The sequence below is a fragment of the Ranitomeya imitator genome, chromosome 3, assembly GCF_032444005.1.
Source record: "Ranitomeya imitator isolate aRanImi1 chromosome 3, aRanImi1.pri, whole genome shotgun sequence".
Lineage (NCBI taxonomy): Eukaryota > Metazoa > Chordata > Amphibia > Anura > Dendrobatidae > Ranitomeya > Ranitomeya imitator.
The window spans coordinates 703,017,500-703,031,659 of NC_091284.1; positions in this window are offsets into that span (position 1 = coordinate 703,017,500).

Sequence of the window (14,160 nt, forward strand, 5' to 3'; positions counted from 1 at the left end):
CTGCAGTTAGACTAGCTGTTGTAATGCTATGAATTTTTGGTTCCACCTTGCTCTGTTTCGGAGTGGGCTATTCGTCCTCGGCAGTGTGTGTTGCCTGTTTCCAGTAAACACAGGGAACACACGGCCATGTGTACCGCTGACTTCCGGCCAATATGGCCATGGCCCATGCACACCCCGAGCTTTGGGTGTCGTGCATTGTATCCTTGTATACCTCTGATAACAAACCCTTCTTGACTTCCGCTCATGACGGCGTGTGCGCATTGAAACTACTATGTAGTTTTGAGGACCTGTTAAAAAAATGTATTTTTTGCGCTTATTGGATACTTGACGATGTTGCACTTTATTGTCCATGTTTACATGCTTTGCCCCCTATTCTGATATATGCCCTACCAATCATTTTTGGGACCTCCAATGGCCATATTATAGGCTGTTGCTGGGGTGTGGATTTTGTAAGCCATCGTTGGTTTCTCCTTTAGATGTTTTTAATTGGCTTGTTTTCCCATATGTTGTTCATGACTTAATAAAATTTTTTATATGTACTTTTTGCTGATCGCTGGTTTTGCATACTTCTTTTTCTCTTATTCTTCTTTGGGACAAGGAAATGGAATGCGCAGCAGCAGGTGCAGGACGGGAGGCATCCGCGCCAGCGTCATGGACAGGGAATTGGAAAGCACGTAGCACAGGGAAAGAGGCAGTGTTGTCTCTCTCAGACACTAATTGTTGACCCAAGCGTTTGGCCCACATATTTGGGGGCTGTGATGACAAGTGCCTGAGCATGCTATCAGTGGTCAGGCTGGTAGCGGTCAGGCCCCTGCTGAACTTTGTACGGCACGGCTTGCAAATGACCATTCATTTAGCGTCTGCACTTTCTTTAAAAAAATGTCGGACTGGGGAACATCTAACCCTTGGCTTGAGAACTAGACGCGTGTGGGAGTTCTCGGGAACAGTTGCCTGCCGTCTCCCTTTGGCCACCCCACTGCCTCTTCCTACCTGTTGCAGTTCTGTGGATCCCTCACCCTCTGTGCTACTGACCTTGCTCTGCATGGCACCTTCTCAGGTCTTTCACTTCTGCATTCTGGTCCTCCTGACTTGTTGACTTAACAATATCACTTGTTGGCAAATGTGTCTCATCATCATCTACCTCTTGAGACCCTATTTGCCGTTCTGTACCGTCGTCTTCTGACCATGGCTGCTCAAATATTTGGGCATCTCTACACATGAGCTCCTCATATTCCTCTTGAAACGTGCAAGGCGAGAGGCCAGAATCAATAAATGTAAATGTAAAGAACTCATCGGATTGTCTGAGTGTGATAGCACTTGTTTCCTGGGAGTCACCATGGTGGGAGGAAGGAGTATCAGCAGACACAGTTTCATCTGTCCCACAGCCTTGCACCATCAGCAGCATGTATACTTCCCCGTACCTTATCGCATGCCTTGCACATTTTAAATTAGGTGTACAGTGGGGCAAAAAAGTATTTAGTCAGTCAGCAATAGTGCAAGTTCCACCACTTAAAAAGATGAGAGGCGTCTGTAATTTACATCATAGGTAGACCTCAACTATGGGAGGCAAACTGAGAAAAAAAAATCCAGAAAATCATATTGTCTGTTTTTTTAACATTTTTTTTGCATATTATGGTGGAAAATAAGTATTTGGTCAGAAACAAACAATCAAGATTTCTGGCTCTCACAGACCTGTAACTTCTTCTTTAAGAGTCTCCTCTTTCCTCCACTCATTACCTGTAGTAATGGCACCTGTTTAAACTTGTTATCAATATAAAAAGACACCTGTGCACACCCTCAAACAGTCTGACTCCAAACTCCACTATGGTGAAGACCAAAGAGCTGTCAAAGGACACCAGAAACAAAATTGTAGCCCTGCACCAGGCTGGGAAGACTGAATCTGCAATAGCCAACCAGCTTGGAGTGAAGAAATCAACAGTGGGAGCAATAATTAGAAAATGGAAGACATACAAGACCACTGATAATCTCCCTCGATCTGGGGCTCCACGCAAAATCCCACCCCGTGGGGTCAGAATGATCACAAGAACGGTGAGCAAAAATCCCAGAACCACGCGGGGGGACCTAGTGAATGAACTGCAGAGAGCTGGGACCAATGTAACAAGGCCTACCATAAGTAACACACTACGCCACCATGGACTCAGATCCTGCAGTGCCAGACGTGTCCCACTGCTTAAGCCAGTACATGTCCGGGCCCGTCTGAAGTTTGCTAGAGAGCATTTGGATGATCCAGAGGAGTTTTGGGAGAATGTCCTATGGTCTGATGAAACCAAACTGGAACTGTTTGGTAGAAACACAACTTGTCGTGTTTGGAGGAAAAAGAATACTGAGTTGCATCCATCAAACACCATACCTACTGTAAAGCATGGTGGTGGAAACATCATGCTTTGGGGCTGTTTCTCTGCAAAGGGGCCAGGACGACTGATCCGGGTACATGAAAGAATGAATGGGGCCATGTATCGTGAGATTTTGAGTGCAAACCTCCTTCCTTCAGCAAGGGCATTGAAGATGAAACGTGGCTGGGTCTTTCAACATGACAATGATCCAAAGCACACAGCCAGGGCAACGAAGGAGTGGCTTCGTAAGAAGCATTTCAAGGTCCTGGAGTGGCCTAGCCAGTCTCCAGATCTCAACCCTATAGAAAACCTTTGGAGGGAGTTGAAAGTCCGTGTTGCCAAGCGAAAAGCCAAAAACATCACTGCTCTAGAGGAGATCTGCATAGAGGAATGGGCCAACATACCAACAACAGTGTGTGGCAACCTTGTGAAGACTTACAGAAAACGTTTGACCTCTGTCATTGCCAACAAAGGATATATTACAAAGTATTGAGATGAAATTTTGTTTCTGACCAAATACTTATTTTCCACCATAATATGCAAATAAAATGTTAAAAAACAGACAATGTGATTTTCTGGATTTTTTTTCTCAGTTTCTCTCCCATAGTTGAGGTCTACCTATGATGTAAATTTCAGACGCCTCTCATCTTTTTAAGTGGTGGAACTTGCACTATTGCTGACTGACTAAATACTTTTTTGCCCCACTGTATATGCCTGCAAACTTTCTGGTATTAAAGGGAAAAAAATATTTAGTCCTGACAAGGACTGTTGTTTTACAGTGCCACAGCAGCGGTACACAAGCACTGCAATAGCAATATTAAACTTTGCCTAGATGCTTTAAATCCTAAACTTTCCCTCCACTGAATGCAGGTAACAGCAGTTTAACTACAGAAAGGAAAATATTTAGCCCTGGCAAGACCTGTTGTTTTAACGGTGCAGAAGTAGTATACAATTACTGCATTAGCAATATTAAACCCTGCCTAGGTGCCTATAATCCTAATTTTTCCCTTCAATGAATGCAGGTATAAGCAGGTGCTGAGATGCAGTACGCAGGGATTACAGAGCAATGCGGTGTAGCAAGATTGCATAATTTAACAGTAAAGATGCAAATAATCTCCTTGCAGGGATCTTATAAACTGTAAACAACAATTAAGGGAAGAACAAGAATTAATGTGACAGTCTGAGGTTTAAACAGCACTTATCGTGACTCCCCCTGGGCTGATGCGCACTGGTCAGCAAAGAGAACCACACTTCTCCGTACGACTACTGCCCGACGTTTATTCGCTCTCCACAGTCACAGTCCCACTGGAGCGTGCGAGTAAGCCTGGTAGTGGCACGTCTTGGCACTACTGCACTGGATGTGGAGCGTGTTGCACACCCTGCTGCACTCTCCCTGACGGCGGGAAACTAACTGTCCCTTCGCACACTTTTTCCTCATCGCCCGACTTAGCTATGCCCCCTCTCCCCGGGTCATGGGACCTGTCCGGTCCCCTATACTTTCCCCCAGGCAACATGGGACGCAGCCTCAGCAGTTCCAGGTTCGGCATGATGCCAGCACCTGCCGCCGGGTCTTCCTCCTTACACAGGTAACAGCAGTTTTACTACAGAAAAGAAAATATTTAGTCCTGAATATAGCCCTGACTATTGTTTTAATGCTGCAGTAATCACATACAAGTACTATAATAGCAATATTATTAAAGCCTAACTACACTGTGTTCCAAATTATTATGCAAATTGGATTTAAGTGTCATAAAGATTTAATTGTTTAGTTTTTCAAATAAACTTGTGGATGGTATTGGGGCTCAATGGATCACTGAAGTCAATCTTAAACACATGTGATAATTAGTTTTCCAGTTGATTTTAATTAAAGGAAAACTACTTAAAAATGATGCTCCACATTATTAAGCAGGCCACAGGTTTCAAGCAATATGGGAAATAAAAAGGATCTCTCTGCTGCTGAAAAGTGTTAAATAGTGCAATGCCTTGGACAAGGTATGAAAACATATAGATATTTTGCAAAAACTTAATAGGGATCATCATACTGTGAAGAGATTTGTGACTGAAACAGAGCACAGACAGAGTTCATGCAGATAAAGGCATAATGAGGAAGGTTTCTGCCAGACAAATTCATTGGATTAAGAGAGCAGCTACCAAAATACCATTACAAAGCAGCAAACAGTTATTTGAAGCTGCTGGTGCCTCTGGAGTCCCTTGAACCTCAAGGTGTAGGATCCTTCAACGGCTTGCTGTGGTGCATAAATCTACTAGTCGGCCACCCCTAAACAGTGTTCACAAGCAGAAATGGTTGCAGTAGGCCCAGACATACATGAAGACTAATTTTCAAACAGTCTTGTTTAGTGATGAGTGTTGAGCAACCTGAATGGTCCAGATGGAAGGAGTAGTGGATGGTTGGTGGATGGCCACCATGTCCCATCAAGGTTGCGACGTCAGCAAGGAGGTGAAGGAGTCATGTTTTGTCCGTAATCATGGGGAAACAGCTGGTAGGGCCCTTTAAGGTTCCTGAAGGTGAGAAAATGACCTTTGCAAGTATATAGAGTTTCTGACTGACAACTTTCTTCCATGGTTTAAAAAGCAGAAGCATGCCTTCAGGAACAAAATATCTTCATGCATGACAATGCACCATCTCATGCTGCAAAGAATACCTCTGAGTCATTGGATGCTATGGGCATAAAAGGAGATAAACTCATGGTGTGGCCACCATCCTCCCCTGACCTCAACCCTATAGAGAAGCTTTGGAGTATCATCAAGCAAAAGATCTATGAGGGTGGGAGGCAGTTCACATCAAAACAGCAGCTTTGGGGGCTATTCTGACTTCATTCAAAGAAATATAAGCAGAAACTCTCCAAAAACTCACAAGTTCAATGGATGCAAGAATTGTGAAGGTGATATCAAAGAAGGGTTCCTATGTTAACATGTAACTTGGCCTGTTAGGAGGTTTTTGAGTTAAATAGCTGTTTTGTTCAGTGAATGTGACCTCCTAATGCTGCAAATTCCACAAATGAACATTTTCAGTTCTTTAAAACATGTCAAATGTTTAGAAATTCTACTGTGCCTAATAATTTGGAACAGTGCATTTTGAGTTTTTAATCATTTTTGAGATTATACTGTTATCATTGGGAGGTTTCTTCAATAAAATTCAATGTATACTCTAACTGGTGATGACTTTTATTAGACTGACTGTCATTTGCACCGACCATTTAGGAAAATACGAGAAAAATGTCATTTGCATAATAATTTGGAACATGGTGTATATCAATGGTCTAAACTACGCTCTCCCTCCTATATCAACTCTCTGTGATCTGCTTCCTAAACACAGTGTGCCGACTATCGCATCATCGGGTCATATATATGACTCAATGATGCGATGGCAACGACATTACCATGTATGGCAGGCAATTCCTGCATGTTCATTGGCTGTCTAAGGCTATGTGCACACGTTGCAATTCTCTGCGGATCCGCAGCGTTTTTTGCAGTGCAGAAACGCTGCAGATCCGCAATTGATTTACAGTACAATGTAAATCAATGAGAAAAAAAAATGCTGTGCTCACTTTTTTTTTTGTGAATCTGCAGCGTTTTTGTACCCATTCCATTAAAGAAAACCGCAGCAAAAATGCACAAAAAACGCTGCAGAACCGCACAAAAAACGTGACAAATCCGCAGGTGCCTTTTTCTGCCAGGAGAGGCAGAATCCACACCAGAAATTCCGAAGCCTAATCCGCAACGTGTGCACATAGCCTCACAGGCGGGGCAGGAACTCGAGCATGGCGCTAGAGCACCTGCGATACTCGATCGAGTAACGAGTGTGCCCGAGCACCCCAATGCTCGATCGAGTATCGAGTAGTAGCAAGCACGCTCGCTCATCAATAATTATCCTATAATGCATTTTACAATGGAAGGTAACGTATGTATCAGACAAGTGCTCTTCCCATTATTGTATATTAGTTTATAAGAAATGTGTGGCTTTGTGCCCAGAAACAAAGAAAAGATGTAGATCTGTCAGACGTCAAACACTAAGTGAGAAGGTGTGGTACTTCACATGAAATGCCTAGGGCAATACAAAGTGTGAATTATTTGTAAGTGCGTCATTCATTTTGTTTTACAAAGTTCAAGAAACATCCTACACACTTTTCCAGGTGATAAAGGATAAAAAGATATCCATCAACACAAGAACATAGAAAGCGTACATGAGTAGAATGCTCAATTCTTAGCTTTAAATGGGTTGTCCACTAATAGGACAACCCCTTCTTGAACTAAATGTTTGGCCCTGATAAAATAAAAAAAACCTACACTCACCTCCTGTGCTGGTGCCGTTCCAGCGGTGCCAGCACTGGTGGTCCCGGAGCTCTTGTATGGTGGAATGGCACTTGGTGCCTGGTGCCCAATCAGTGCCGGTGTCACTGTCTCCATCTTAGTATGGAATGAACATGGGAAGGAAGTCAGAGATCAGCCCTAGCTTCCTCTTCATGTTCAATCCGTATGAAGGTGGAGACAGTGACGCCAGTGCTGATTGGGCCCCGGGCACCACGTGTCACAACACCGTGCAAGCGCCCCTGGGACAGCAAGTGCTGACACTGCTGGAATGGCGCAGGCATGGGAGGCGAGCATAGGTTTTTTTAATTATCTGGACCAAACATTTAGTTCAAGAAGGGGTTGTCCTAGTACAGTAGTGGACAACCTCTTTAATATATCTTGTGGACATACAGTTATATGAAAAAGTTTGGGCATCCCTATTAATCTTAAGCTTAATGTTTTATAAAAATTGTTTTTTTTTTGCAACAGCTATTTCAGTTTCATATATCTAATAACTGTTGGACACAGTAATGTTTCTGCCTTGAAATGAGGTTTATTGTACTAACAGAAAATGTGCAATCTGGATTCAAACAAAATTTGACAGGTGCATAAGTATGGGCATCCTTATCATTTTCTTGTTTTAAATACTCCTACCTAATTTTTACTGACTTACTAAAGCACTTTTTTTGGTTTTCTAACCTCATTGAGCTTTGAACTTCATAGCCAGGTGTATGCAATCATGAGAAAAGCTACTTAAAGTGGCCACTTGCAAGTTGTTCTCCTGTTTGAATCTCCTCTGAAGAGTGGCATCATGGGCTCCTCAAAACAACTGTCTAGTGATCTGAAAACAAAGATTATTGAACATAGTTGTTCAGGGGAAGGATACAAAAAGCTGTCTCAGAGATTTAACCTGTGAATTTCCACTGTGAGGAACATAGTAAGGAAATGGAAGAACACAGGTACAGTTCTTGTTAAGGCCAGAAGTGGCAGGCCAAGAAAAACATCGGAAAGGCAGAGAAGAATGGTGAGATCAGTCAAGGACAATCCTCAGACCACCTCCAGAGAGCTGCAGCATCAACTTGCTGCAGATGGTGTCACTGTGCATCGGTCAACTATACAACGCACTTTGCACAAGGAGAAGCTGTATGGGAGAGTGATGTGAAAGAAGCTGTTTCTGCAAGCACGCCACAAACAGAGTCGGCTGAGGTATGCAAAAGCACATTTGGAGAAGCCAATTTCTTGAAAGAAGGTCCTGTGGACTGATGAAACCAAGATTGAGTTGTTTGGTCATACAAAAAGGCGTTATGCATGGCGGCCAAAAAACACAGCATTCCAAGAAAAACACTTGCTACCCACAGTAAAATTTGGTGGAGGTTCCATCATGCTTTGGGGCTGTGTGGCCAATGGCGGCACCGGGAATCTTGTTAAAGTTGAGGGACGCATGGATTCCTCTCACTATCAGCAGATTCTTGACAATAATGTTCATGAATCAGTGACAAAGTTGAAGTTACGCAGGGGATCGGTCTTTCAGCAAGACAATGATCCAAAACACCGCTCCAAATCTACTCAGGCATTCATGCAGAGGAACAATTACACTGTTCTGGAATGGCCAACCCAGTCCCTAGACCTGAATATCATTGATCTGTGGGATCATTTGAAGAGGGCTGTCCATGCTCGGCGACCATCAAACTTAACTGAACTGGAATTGTATTGTAAAGAGGAATGGTCAAAAATACCTTCATCCAGGATCCAGGAACTCATTAAAAGCTACTAGAAAGCGACTAGAGGCTGTTATTTTTACAAAAGGAGGATCTACTAAATATTAATGTCACTTTTCTGGTGGGGTGCCCATACTTATGCACCTGTCAAATTTTGTTTGAATGCAGATTGCAGATTTTCTGTTAGTACAATAAACCTCATTTCAAGGCAGAAACATTACTGTGTCCAACAGTTATTAGATATATGAAACTGAAATAGCTGTTGCAAAAAAAACAACAACAATTTTTATAATACATTAAGCTTAAGATTAATAGGGGTGCCCAAACTTTTTCATATAACTGTACCTCCTTATAACAAATCTTTGTCTGGATAAAACTAATAATTTTGCCATTACTGTTCTAAACAATGGTTTACAATAAAAATATGCATAGCACAAATTACAGAAGACTATTGTACTCTATCGAGGACTATTAGGACTGCATTATACTATATGGGACTGCATTATATTGTATAGATGACTATGGGAAATGCATTATACTACTGTTGTGTAAAAAAGTGTTTGCCCCATCCTGATTTCCTATTCTTTTGCATGTTTGTCACAAGTGACAAGTAAACACAAAATTACATTTTTAAATGAAGGCCTTTATTATTTAGGGAAAAAGAAGTCCAAACCTACAAAGCCCTGTATGAAAAAGTTATTGCTTTTAACTAATAACTGGTTTGGCAACCCTTAGCAGCAATAACTGCAATCAAGCATTTGTGATAGATGGCAATTGTTACGACTGCGACTGTGGACGCGGCCCAGCCGACGCCTCCACGTCGCCCGACCACGACGACGTTGGGCGAGCATCCCAGGTGGCGTCGGAATGTGGACCCACTGGACCACATAGGATAACCTGGACCTACCCAGACTAGGGAAGAGCAGCGAGCGAGGTCTGTGGCATGTAGACAAGATGGCGACATGCAGAACTAGATTACACCGCACAACTTCAGGTATGAAAAAACATAAAGTTTACTTAAACAAAATCACAGTACATAAACAGAGCATAACGATGCCAGGCTCCCAATTCGGCACATCAAGGAAGGGTACACGTCTCAGGATAACAGACATAGGCAGGAGAACATCACGGATTGATGAAGTCCAGGTTTATCTGGCACGGGCATACGAGGAAGGCCTCTCTCTCAGGCCTCAGGTGTAGCACAGGCTCAGCAGGAGAACATCAGACACCGACCTTGGACAGACTTCAGACTATGGCAGGGGTCATCACCGGTTGATGCAGTCAAGCATCATCTGGCACGGGCATACTAGGACGGCCTCTCACTCAGGCCTCAGGCGTAGCACAGGCTCAGCAGGAGAACATCAAACACCAACACAGGACAGACGTCATCACAGGGTGGACCCCGGGGAACCAGCGGAACATCGGGACACAGGCAGAACATCAAGACTCAGGGAGGACACAGGCTTGACATCAGGGCATCAAGGCACAAACTGGACATCAGGACAGCAAGGCACAGGCAGGATATCAGGGCACAGGCTGGACCTCAGGACATCAGGGCACAGGCTGGAAATCAGGACACAAACTGGACATCAGGACATCAGGGCACAGGCTGGACATCAGGACATCAAGGCACAGGCAGGACATCAGGGCACAGGCTGGACCTCAGGACATCAGGGCACGGGCTGGACATCAGGGCACAGGCTGGACATCAGGACATCAGGACACAGGCTGGACATCATGACATCAGGGCACAGGTTGGACATCAGGACACAGGCTGGACATCAGGACACAGGCTGGACATCAGGGACACCGGAAAAAGACATCTGGGACACAGGCGTGGCAGCCCAGGTCATTGGTTACATCAGTACATCAGGGACACTGGAAAGACATAAGGGACACAGGCGTGGCAGCCCGGGTCATCGGTTACATAAGGACATCAGGGACACCGGAAAAACATCTGGGACACAGGCGTGGCAGCCCAGGTCATCAGTTGGGACACGGATGGCACAGAACCAGGCAGAGGTGGTCAGGCTACGGGCACCAGGCAGCAGTTGTCAGGTTCCAAACTACGGTCGTCAAGCTCCAGGCATCAAACCTAGGAAGGAACTCAAGCGGGATGGTGCAAGCACCGCCGGGTTGGACCGGGGCCTGACGAAGTTAGCATCGCATAGCAGGTTGAGCACAGCAAAGTAAACGCTCAGCAAAAACACCGGACTCCATCTTTAAAAGACGAACCCAGGTAGTTCACAGTCACTGGGTACAGGGTTCCAGACACAGAGGGACTTCAGGAACATAGCTCAGAGGACACAGTTCAGACAGGGTCAGGTACAGGAATGGATACAGGATCAAGGGTTCATGTTATGATCCGGTGACCTAGGAGCTGCATGAGAACTTTCACTGGAGAAAGTGGCCACTGTACTGACCGCAATCCTGAACTTAACACCGCAACTAGAAGTAGCCGTGGAGTGTACCTAACACACCCAGACACCTCGTCACAGCCGGAGAACTAAATACCCCTAAAGATGGAAATAGGAATACTATCTTGCCTCAGAGAAAATCCCCAAAGGATAGACAGCCCCCCACAAATATTGGCGGTGAGTCGGAGAGGAAAAAACATACACAGGCAGAAAAACAGGATTAGCACAGGAGGCCACTCTAGCTAGATAGGACAGGATAGGACAGAGTTCTGTGCGGTCAGTATAAAAACCCTTCAAAACATCCACAGCAGAATATACAAAAACTTCCTACATCTTACTAAAAGATGTAGGAGCGTAAATCTGCAACTCCAGTGAATCCTACAATCAGAGCAGGAATAAAACTGAAACAAGCACACTGGCAGTGTGCCACAGAAACAAAAACCAAACACTTATCTTTGCTGAAATTGGCAGCGAGCAGGAGAAGCCAGAAAGTGATCCAACACTTCACAAGGAACATTGACTACTGGCAAGGGCTAAAGGATCCTGCCCACTTAAATATCCGAGTCAGAATTGTAATCATCTGATACACCTGGCCAGGTCTGTGACTCAGAGACAACTGCATTCCCACCTACAACTACTGGAGGGAACCCAAGAGCAGAATTCACAACAGGTTCAGGCCTGAGAATGCAGTCCTCATGGAAGCAAAAAAACGAAACACAACAGAAATGGGCCTGGATATGCAGCCTCCAGGAAAGGCAGATCTGAGTACTCAGCCCCCAGAGCAGGCAAAAAAAACAGGACCCAAACAGAAACAGATCTGGATACTCTGCCCCCAGAACAGTCGGCATTACAGGCATCAGCTTTCCTAGAACAGAACGTAGACAGAACAGGAGCTGAACACCAAACACATGGCAAGACTCAGAAACATAATGCGAAGCTCTGTCCACGCCCAACAGGAAAGAGTAACTTTATATAGGAGCTGCCCCTCAGCAATAGACTTGGGAAAGCAACTCAGGTGCACACACTAACCCTAATAAAAGCAGGAAAGGTGTGGCCGCGCGCACCCTAAGCACAAACAGAAACCATTACAGCATATACAGCACAGGAACTGAGGCTTAGGGCACCTGGCAGTGGCTGCAAGCCTGGACACATGTGGAGAATCATGCACCAGGCGCAGAGGACCTTGCAAACCATGAATAGCTTCCACAGCGGCAGCCAGGGACCGCACATGCGGATGGCCATGCAGCGGAGCAAGCACATCACAACACGTGCAGCTACGCAGCGGAGCAGGGAAATGAGCAGCATTCATACAGGTAACAGACAACAGTATCCCTCCTAAATAGGGGCAGAGGAGCAAAGGGTCAAAGCAGAGACATGCAGAGTAACGCCAGAGAAACAGCACAAACCCACAGGCGTTACAGCAATAAATCTTGTACAATGCTCTGGAGGGCTTTTGGCCCACTCACCTTTGTAAAGTTGTTGTAATTCAGCCATATTAGAGGGTTTCTGGGCATCAACAGCCTTTTTAAGGTCATACCACAGCATCTCAATCAGATTAAGGTCATGACTTTAATTAGGCCACTGTAAAGTCTTAATTTTGTTTTTCTTAAGCCATTCAGAGGTGGACTTGCTGATGTGTTTTTGTTCATTGTCCTGCTGCATATCCCAAATGGGCTTCAGCTTGAGGTCACGGACAGATGGCCAGACATTCTCTTTCAGTATTTTTTTGTAGACAGCAAAATTCACGGATCCATGTACCACAGCAAGTCTTCCAGGTCCTGAAGCCGCAAAACAGCCCCAGACCATCACACTACCACCACCATATTTTACTGTTAGTATGATGTTCCTTTTCTGAAATGCTGTCTCACTTCGACACCAGATGTAATGGGACATACACCTTCCAAAAAGTTCAACTTTTGTCAGTCCAAAGAGTATGTTCCCAAAATTCTTGAGGATCATCAAGATGTTTTTTGGCAAAACTGTGAGCTTTATGTTCTTATTGCTCAGCAGTGGTTTTTGTCTTAGGACTCTGCCATGCAGACCATTTTAGTCCAGTCTCTTTCTTATGGTGGAATAATGAACATTGACATTAACTGAGGCAGGTGAGGCCTTCAGTGCTTTGGATGTTGATGTGGGGTCTTTTGTGACCTCTTAGATGAGTCGTCACTGAACTCTTGGGGTAATTTTGGTCAGCTGGCCACTCCTGGGAAGATTCACCACTGTTCCATGTTTTCGCCATTTCTAGTTAATGGCTTTCACTGTGGTTTGCTGGAGTCCCCAAGCTTGAGAAATAGCTTTGTAACCTTTTCCAGACTGATAGATCTCAATTACTTTGTTTCTCATTTGTTCCAGAATTTCTTTGGATCGTGGCATGATGTCTAGCTTTTGAGGACCTTTTGGTCTACTTCACTTTCTCATGCAGGTCCTATTTAAGTGATTTCTTGATTGAGAATAGGTCTGGCGGTAATCAGGCCTACATATGGCTACGGAATTTGAACTCAGCTTCCCAAAGATGTGATGAACCATAGCTAATTTATATTTTAAGGAGGGGGGCAATAACTTTTTCACACAGGGACCTGTAGGTTTGAATTTATTTTCCCCTTAATAATAAAGACCTTCATTTAAAAATTGCATTTTGTGTTTACATGTGTAATCTTTACCTAATATTTAAATTTGTTTGTTGATTTGAAATATTTAAGTGTGACAAACATACAAAAAAAAAGGAAATCAGGAAGGGGAAAACACTTTTTCAAGCAAGAGTATATGTACAGTCACATAGGTGGCTCACGTGGTTCGGGGAGAAACTGTGCAAAGGGCAAACATAATACATGAATAGCTTTGCACACACCAAAACCGCTAAGCATAAGTTATAGGGGTTGCTCAGGCACCTCCCTATTGGGGAGGGTGCATTTTATACAAGATGTCTCTCAGCTATTGGCTGGGAGACACCTTGCAAGTGATCACTTTAACTAAATCCCTATTAGTTGTTAGCTGGGGGTATTTTACCATAATAGCAAGGACGCGCACGCTGCCAGAGCACAGTGCATCACGAACAGGGAAGAAGGCGGCAGCTCATGAGGATGCTGCTTCTGTTACCGGTGCAGTGGGTAAACAGGCGTCGATGCATAGTGAAAGGAGGGAAACCATGCAGAGGCGCCAGCAGACATTACACATAACATTCCAAATTATTGTGAAATTGGATTTGTGTCATAAAGGTGTAATGTTTTGTTTTTCAAATAAACTCATGGATGATATTGTGACTTCCAGCCCTTTGGATCACTGAAATCAATCTCAAACACCTGTGAATTAGTTTGTCAGATAAATTAGTTTGTCAAATAAAAGAAAACTACTTAAGAAGGA